The following is an 8,667-nucleotide window of genomic DNA, read 5'->3' as shown; positions in this document are numbered from 1 at the left end:
TAGTAAAAAGGCGCAACGTAATGTTATAAAACGTAGGCAGTAGCTATAGAGCGTATGTATTCAAGGAGTCTATAAAACGTTACGCGATTAATCGTAAGGGTTAAGGGCGTAAGGAGGTAATATACCTACGCGTAGCTAATATAAGCTATACGCGAAGTGTATATAAGAGTATAGGGCTCTCTTATAGAGGCCCCTATAGTGGGGTTCTGTAATAATATAAAACACTAAATATATATAGGCTATAGATAGGAGTAGCTAAAGACAATAGGCTAGCTTACTAATTTATTTCTAACTTAGAAGGGACCTAGGTATCTTATATTAAGCTTCTTTAATAATTAATAGGTCTTAATATTTGTTAAACGTAATAGAACCTTATCGCCTACTCCGAAATGCTTATCTTAGTGCTTATAGTTATACTAAAGTCTCTACTACTCTTAGGCATCTTATAGGCTCTACTTCGCATACTTTTATTACGCCTCCTATTTCTAGAGGTATCCTTATACTATTTAATAGATGTCCTTAAACTTCCTAGTAGGATCCTATAACTAATTATACGGCCTTAGCTAGTAATTATTAGGTATACTATTAAACCTAAATAATTAAACGCTATAGGCAATCTAGATTAGTGCATACTTATACAATATATATTGCTTTAAATTGTAAGCGTACTCTATATATGGAAGTAGCTTATACTAGTTGTCTTACTAGTAGTTTAAATATATTTATAGGTAAGACTCTAGTTTCTAGTTTTAGCATTTTGTTTACCTATTTATTTATAGATAGAAAGCTATATTATAACGGTAGTCTATTTTTAAATAAAAGTATAGATCCGACCAGTACTAGCTTATAAAGACGCTGCCCCTATTAGTAATAATAGAGTACAGCTAATCTACTTTAAGAAAGCATTTCTCCTTAATTAGGCTAGCGAGCGCGTATATATTAATCGTCTTATTAATAGGGAGGTATTAGATATACTTTAAAAACCTATTAATAAGTATAAGGACCGAATTGTATGTTCGTTTTTAGCTATCTTTAGATAGCGAAAGATCTGTAATAAAATCTATAGCGTAATATTACTATAGCTTACTAGCAGGGGGAACTAATTTTGTAATAAAGCCTTATAGTAGGAACTACGGTAGACTTGTTAATAGGCTAGGTATATAGATAAACAAGAAGTTAATAACGTAATAATAACTGATAGAGTGGTTGCCTAATAGATTAACTCTAATTATATTCTAAGATTTACTACAAAGAGAAGAACTATTTAGGTAGGGACTGTAGTCCTTTAAATATATAACTGTACTCCTAAGAAATCCTCCTTATATATAAGGTACGTCTTATATATAAGGTATATAAGTTCCTTTTATTCCTCTTATTTAATATATAGCACGTTATATAACCTTAGTTACTATTCCTTATTATATAGTTCTATTGGTTTTATCCTAAACTGTGCCTTAATTAACTAACTAGCCACTTTTAACTCTTCTCCTAATAGTTATAATATTATACTTAAAGCGTCCATAATACCATATCCCTCCCTTTTATCTTCATCCTTAAAGACTTTTAATATCTCCAAGTTATTTACTAAAGGTATAATGTCTATTTAATTAATTTAGTTAATATTATTGCTTATTATGCTTAAAGCTTCTTCTTCTTTATACGCCCAACGTTATACCCGCACTATTACTGCAATATTATTACTTAGTAAAATTATACCATCTCCGTGCTCTTATTATGCGAAAGAAGGGTTAATCTGTGTTATATTGGCGAGTCTATCTTTACGATAACCGTCCTTTTACTTAGAGTGTACCAAAGCAAATATTCGTTCATCCTATAACGTTTGCTCTACTTCTAATGCTAAATATATATATTTTATTACTTTTAATAGTTATCTAGTTCCCTAATTAATTTGTCCTAGGGTCTTATATTTAATCTACTGCTGCTTATCTTAATAGCGAGTTATTTTAAGCCCTTATTAAATTAAAATGTTCTTATAATGCGGAACAGAAGGCCCTAGATACTTATATTGTGGCGTCTACTTAATTACTCCGTCTTAAGAAGGTTCGTAAGAAGGTTTATTCTAAAGAGTAGAAACTTATAAAATAAGGTTTATAGGAACTTAGTAATAAAAAAACAGATTCTTTTCTAGCTAAGAAGGAAATAGATCTAAGTAGTTTAGCAACTACTCTTCTTAGGTCCCCCTTAGGTGACTTATTTTTTAATAAACCTTTTTTATTAATACTGCCTAACCTAATCTCTTTTAATACTCCTATACCTTTCTTATAGCGTCTTTTAGATTCTCTAGTAGCTCCTAGGTAGTCTTATTATAGCCTATCCACTTAACCTTATACTATGTTTTATTATTAATGTCCTTATAACTAACGATCTTTAAAACTTGCTATTTATCTTCCTCTTATCCTCTATATATGTCTACTTTATAAACTAGTGGCTTAATATTCCTATATGCTGGCTTTAGCATTATAATATACTGTATAGGGTAGATCTTTATCTTAGCTAGTAGGTTTAACTTAAACGTAACCGGTAAAATCCTTTATATAATTTTAAAAGGTCCTAGTCTAACGTAGTCTAACTTCTTACTTATTAACTTTTGAAAATTTTAAGTAGTAGCCATACTTTATCCCCCTCCTTAAGATCTAGTCCTTTAAATCTCTTAGCGTTATATTACTCTTTTATTCTTTCTTATACCTTTTTTACTAATTTTATAAGGTTTATATAAAGATTTATTAATATCTTTATCTATCCTTTCTTTAGCTGTACTACTCGTTTTCTTCGCTTGTTATAGTAATAACAATATTTTTAGCTTATATCTATAATTTGCCTTAAATAGTAATATGCCTATCCCTTTTTGTGGTATTGTATTATATATAAACTATATAACTAGTAATAACAATACCTAATTATTCTATATATAATTAATATAATGTCTTAGGTACTGTTCTAGTGTCTAATTTAATCTTTTTATTTATTTATCCGTCTACGGATAATATATAGTAGAAGTTACTACTCTAACTCCTTATTCCGCTAAGAATACCTCTTAAAATACTACTATAAATTTTAGATCTCTATCTAATATAATCTTACTTAGTACTCTATATCTTATAAATACTTCTTTAATATAGATTCTAGCGACATCCTCTACTGAGATTTCTTCTGTGTATGCTATAAAGTAGCCCTATTTAGTTAACTTATCTACTATTACTAAGATTACGTTATACTCTTATCCAGTAATAGGATCTCTTAACTTTAGTAACTTAATAATAAAGTCCTATAATATAACCTCCTATAGTCTCTCTAGTATTTTAATAGGTTATAGCCCTCTATATAGCCTATGTTTTATTAGTTTATTTCTTTAGCAATCTAATTACTCCTTTATTACTTTTCTAGCTATGCCCTAGATTCCATTAATAATATATTTTTTTAAAAGTCTTAACACTAAGCCTATTGCTTCGTTGTGTCCTTAAGTTATTCCCTTATAGAAATCTTCTATAAAATACTCTACTATACTCTTTAGGATGTATTTTACTTCTTAATTTTTATATATATTTATCTATAGATCTTCTAATTATGCTTTTAGAATTCTTTATACCTAAAAGCTTTCTAATATCTTGTAGACTTTTTCTAGTTTATTATCCTCTTAAGTTGCTACTAGCTTAGGGTAATTATATCTAATTAATCCGTCCTTATCTCTGCGTAGCATTACTCCTAATAATTTCTTATTATTTTATAGTTTAGCCTTTCCACTAAGTACATCTGCCCTTATATTTTTAGTCCCTTTAGTATACTAAATCTTAAAATAGTATTCTATAAGCATCTCTGCCTATTTAACCTATCTATAATTAAGTTGTTTTGTTATTAGGAACCCTATTAGGTACTTATAATCCGTTTTAACTATAAATAGTTTTTTTATGCCTTATAAGAATGCTCTCTATTTCTTTAGTACTATAATTATACCTAATAAATCTTTATTATAGACGTCATAGTTTAACTCTAGTAGTATTATCTTTCTACTATAATATACTACTAGATGCTATATATCCTTATACTTCTATAGTAAATATGCTCCTAGTATGTAGTCTAATACGTTTATTTCCACAACCGTGTCTAATCCTAGTTAGTAGATTTTAAAGATTGGCTCCTAGGTAAACAGTTTCTTAAGTTCCTTAAATAACTTCCTTTACTTATTTTCTTATACCTATAGTTCCTTTTTCTTTATAAGCCTAGTAAACGGTTTAATATTCTTTAACTATTATGCTATAAACCTCCTATAGTAATTGTAAAACCCTAAAAATAACCTTAATTGTATTATATTCTCTAGTTCTTACTAACTCACTATAGCTTTAATTTTCTTTAGGCCTATACTAATATAATCTAGTTTAATAATAAATCTAATAAAATCGGTCTTCTTTATAAAGAACTTATATTTCTTAATTACTACTAGTATCTGTTCTTCTTATAGTCTCCTTAAGACCTATTTAATATATTCTTCATATTCTTCCTTAGTTATTAAGTAGATAATAATGTTATTGAGGTATGCCATAATAAACTTATTAAGGTATTCTCCTAATATACTATTAATTCTTTTCTAAAATATTACTAGTATATCTATTAACCTAAATTGTATAACTAATGGTTTATATAGTCCTTTTCTAAAACCTAAAGGCTGCCTTTTATTTATTACCTTCCTTAATTCTAATTTAATAGTACGCCTATTTTAGATCTATCTTTATAAAGATTTATATATTACCTATTTAATTCTAAATTTCGCTAATTAAGGGTAAAAAATACCTATCCTTTTAAGTAATGCTATTTAACTATTTATAGTTAATATATAGTCTAAGTTTTCTATTCTTTTTTAGTATAAATAGTACTAGATAACCTGCTAATGACTATAATAGTCTAATATATCCCTTTTATAAGTTTTCTTAGATAAACTCTTTAAGTGCTCTTAACTCCTCTTAAGTAAGCTTATAGGTTAGAAAGAACCTTAGACTTATTCTTAGTTTTAACTCTATTTTATAGTTCTATACTATATAATCTACCAGCTTTTTACTTTCTAGGCTCTATAGTTTCTTACTATATTTATAGTATTCCTTTAGTATATAACTTAAGCCTTACTTAGTCTCTTTATACGTCGCTCTAACTTAGTACTATACTAACTTAGTTTGCTATTACATTTTACGTTATTAAATATCCCTAATATTAACCTAACCTATAATCTAATTAATTCTTAAATTATATTTTTATACCTAAGGCATTCCTAATACTGCCTTATCCCGTTCTAATAGTAGGATATTAAAAGATATCTTAATTCGTTTTTCTTTAATAGTTATCTAAATAGGTCCTATTTTAAGATGGATAATCCCTCCTCCATAGGCTATTAGATCTCCTAAAATTATAACTAATAAATAAGGTTACTTCTTTTATCTGTAAGGTAATCCTATTTTTTAACTACTATTAGTAAAATATGGTTCCGCGTCGCTTTACTATCTATTAATACTTTAAACTGTTAATCTTGCCACTTAACTTATAAATTTAGATATTATCCTTAAATTCCTTTAAGGGTCTAAGGCTCTACTACTAGCTCCCTCTAGTTTTATAGGCCTCTACTTTTCCTAACTATTAGCTACTTAATCCTATTATACTTAGCTTACTCTTTAGCCAATACCTAGTTTGTTTTTTATCTTTAATATACTATAGATACGCATTCTTTAGGCATTCCTACTACTATTATCTATCTAAGCATTCTTCCGTAAGGAATCTTTTTAGTTAAAGTATTAAGTCTTTTAACTTATATACTTCTATTAAATACTATCTATATATATATTTAGCATTCCTATATTATTGCTTATCTAGCGCCTAATATATCCTTATAGGGTATTTCCAATTCTTTTCTTTTAGATTTTTATGCATTTTATATATATTATTTACGCATATAATCTATAATAGCGTATAGTATACTAGGTGCTTTAGGTTAACTCTTAACTTATCTTTATCTTTAAGTTTAAACCTTTACCGCGTTAATTTAAATGTTATAACTTTATTTATAGGTACTAAAATACATCTCTTACTTCTCTAGTCGTCTAATTATTCCTTTAAATCTTTTAACGTTATAATTAAGGCTCCCTTAATATAAGTTATAGCCCTTTTTATAATTGGGTAGTCCTAGATAACTCGCTTATCTAACTATATATAAAAATCTTCCTACTCGTTATTATATCGCTGCCTATATTACTTTTAGTACAGCTGCTAGAGTATATATAGCTTATATATAAGGAAGTATCTTCTTATTACTGCATTATAACAGCCCTTTATATGTTATTTTTTAAATCTAGTAAGGATCCCTAGATCCTCTTTATTTTCTAGTTTAATAAGCTACTTAGCTCTTAGTATGCCTATCCTATACCTATTAGTAATTCTTTATATAGGTACTCTATCCCTTATATAATGTTACGGCACTGACCTAACGCGTTATTATAGCTACGCGTATGCATAAGCACGGACCTAACCCCTAAGCGACGTGTATATATACCACCTCACCTCCTATATAGATCCTCACACGACATCGTTTATTAATAATATACAGTCACCTCGTACCTCGTATCTTGACAGTCGGCATGTACTATGATATACGACCTAGTATACTAGTCCTTTAATCTAGTTTCTGTTCTTACTATACAGTAATTCTTTACCTAAATTCCGTTATGGTTTCTTTTGGTTTTCGCCTTATAAGTAGATCCTTAAAGTCTTCTTACTTCTTAATCTTGGTTTATTTAATAGTCCTTATTTATGTCTAGAAATCTTAGTCCTATAAGATTCTTAATCCTAAGCTTACTTCTTTCTTAAGCTTAGCTTCAGCCTTAGTCTAACTAGGCTTCTATAGTGTTCTTATCTCGTTAAAAATCTTAAATCTTACTTATCTTATCTTAAGAGTCTTATACCTTTAGGAAACTTCATCCTAAGCTTATTCGTATATTACTAAACCAAGCTATTACTCTACTTTATTAGTTATTATCCGTTATAGGTCCTTAAGCTTACCTTATCTCGTCTTAAGAATCTTAAGCCTATAGCCTTTTACCTTTATTAAGTGCTGGAGTAGTTTACTGTTCTACTTCTCTTATATCTTATAAAGCGATAGACATTATATCTAGTAAAGTTTTAATCCCTACTAATATTCTCTATTCTATAGTGGAATTATTCTCTACCTCTTTTATAACATCTTTAAGGTCTATATATACTTCTAGTAAGCTACCTTTATTACCTTATTATTATTAAATATTTTACCTATATTAAATTTATTATCCTTAATGTCCAATTTATAAACTAGTTCATTAGTTCCTTTAAACTCTAATAATTTTAGCTCCTATAGCCAATAGCTTGCGCCGTACTTAGCGTCCTTATAAATTTAGTATACATTATTATAATAAAATGCAAAACTTTTAATTAAACATTCTTTTATTCCTCGTAGTATATTATTATTCCTCTATACGTATATATTGTCTACTAGTCTTATTTCTTTTATTATATAGTAACTCTAACTACTTTTATAGTCTTTAATGTAGTAACCCTATTTTCCGCAATTTATATAAGCTCCTTTTTTAAACTATTTTTCTTACTATAGAGTCCGCCTAAACGTCTTCTACTACTAAGATCCCTAGTTCAGCCTCTGCTTCTTAGACCTTTAATTACCTAACTCTTATCCTCTAGGTTTCTATAGTTGTTTATTCTATTTTCTATTTTCTTTAATACTACTTAGGTCTATTAGCTCTNCGCCATANTATAGTTTNTAANTTTAACTTTATTATTACNTNCNCTNNGCCTTATATAACTATANAACTNTATCCTAACCCTTCTTAGTCTGCTCTCTTTAGTAGATCCTATTATTAATCTTAATTACTTAATTAATTAAATCCCTAAGAGTATCCGCATCTTCTATTAAGATAATTACGTCCTAGTCTTTTACCTTAAGTCCTTACTTATATTGTGCTATAAGCGTCTTATTATTCTATTTAACCTATATTACTAATATTTAAAACTACGTTATATACTTAATTACTAAGGTCCTTTATACTAGGTTTTAAAGCTTCCTTTCTACCATAGTAGTTGTCTCTAAGTCTTTAAATATTTGCGTTAAGTGTTCCGCAAACCCGTTCTAACTTAAGAATATATATTATACCTCTTAGTTAGTAGTTATTATACCGTGCTTCTATACCTCTATAAGGTAAGATTTAAACTACTTAAATGCCCTTCCTATTAAGAATAATCCTATGTAAGTAACTTAATCCATAGGCGTTCCTAGCTTTACCCCTTCCTATATAACCTTAAAGTGTATTTATATAAGGAATCCCTTAAGCTTTAACTTCTCCCCTAAGAATCGCTTAATTAAGGGTAACTTAACCTTAGTTACTCCGATCCTATTAATCCTTTCTTTAAGTATCCTATTATTATCTATTAATTAATTAACTATTTCCTATAGCTGTCTAACAGTAACTAGTTGCGAGTTAGTATTTACTATACTAGTGTCATTACCTAATCCTAAGGTAGTCGCCGCTGTGGACGCCGTTATAGCTGCTGCTTTTAGTAGCATGTTATTTAACTTTGTTAATACTATAACCTTAGTAATAAATATATAACGAAGCCTTATAGTAG

The sequence above is a fragment of the Cenococcum geophilum genome, assembly GCF_001692895.1.
Source record: "Cenococcum geophilum 1.58 unplaced genomic scaffold K441scaffold_42, whole genome shotgun sequence".
In the NCBI taxonomy this organism is placed as follows: Eukaryota; Fungi; Ascomycota; class Dothideomycetes; order Gloniales; family Gloniaceae; genus Cenococcum; species Cenococcum geophilum.
This window is presented reverse-complemented; position numbering follows the sequence as displayed.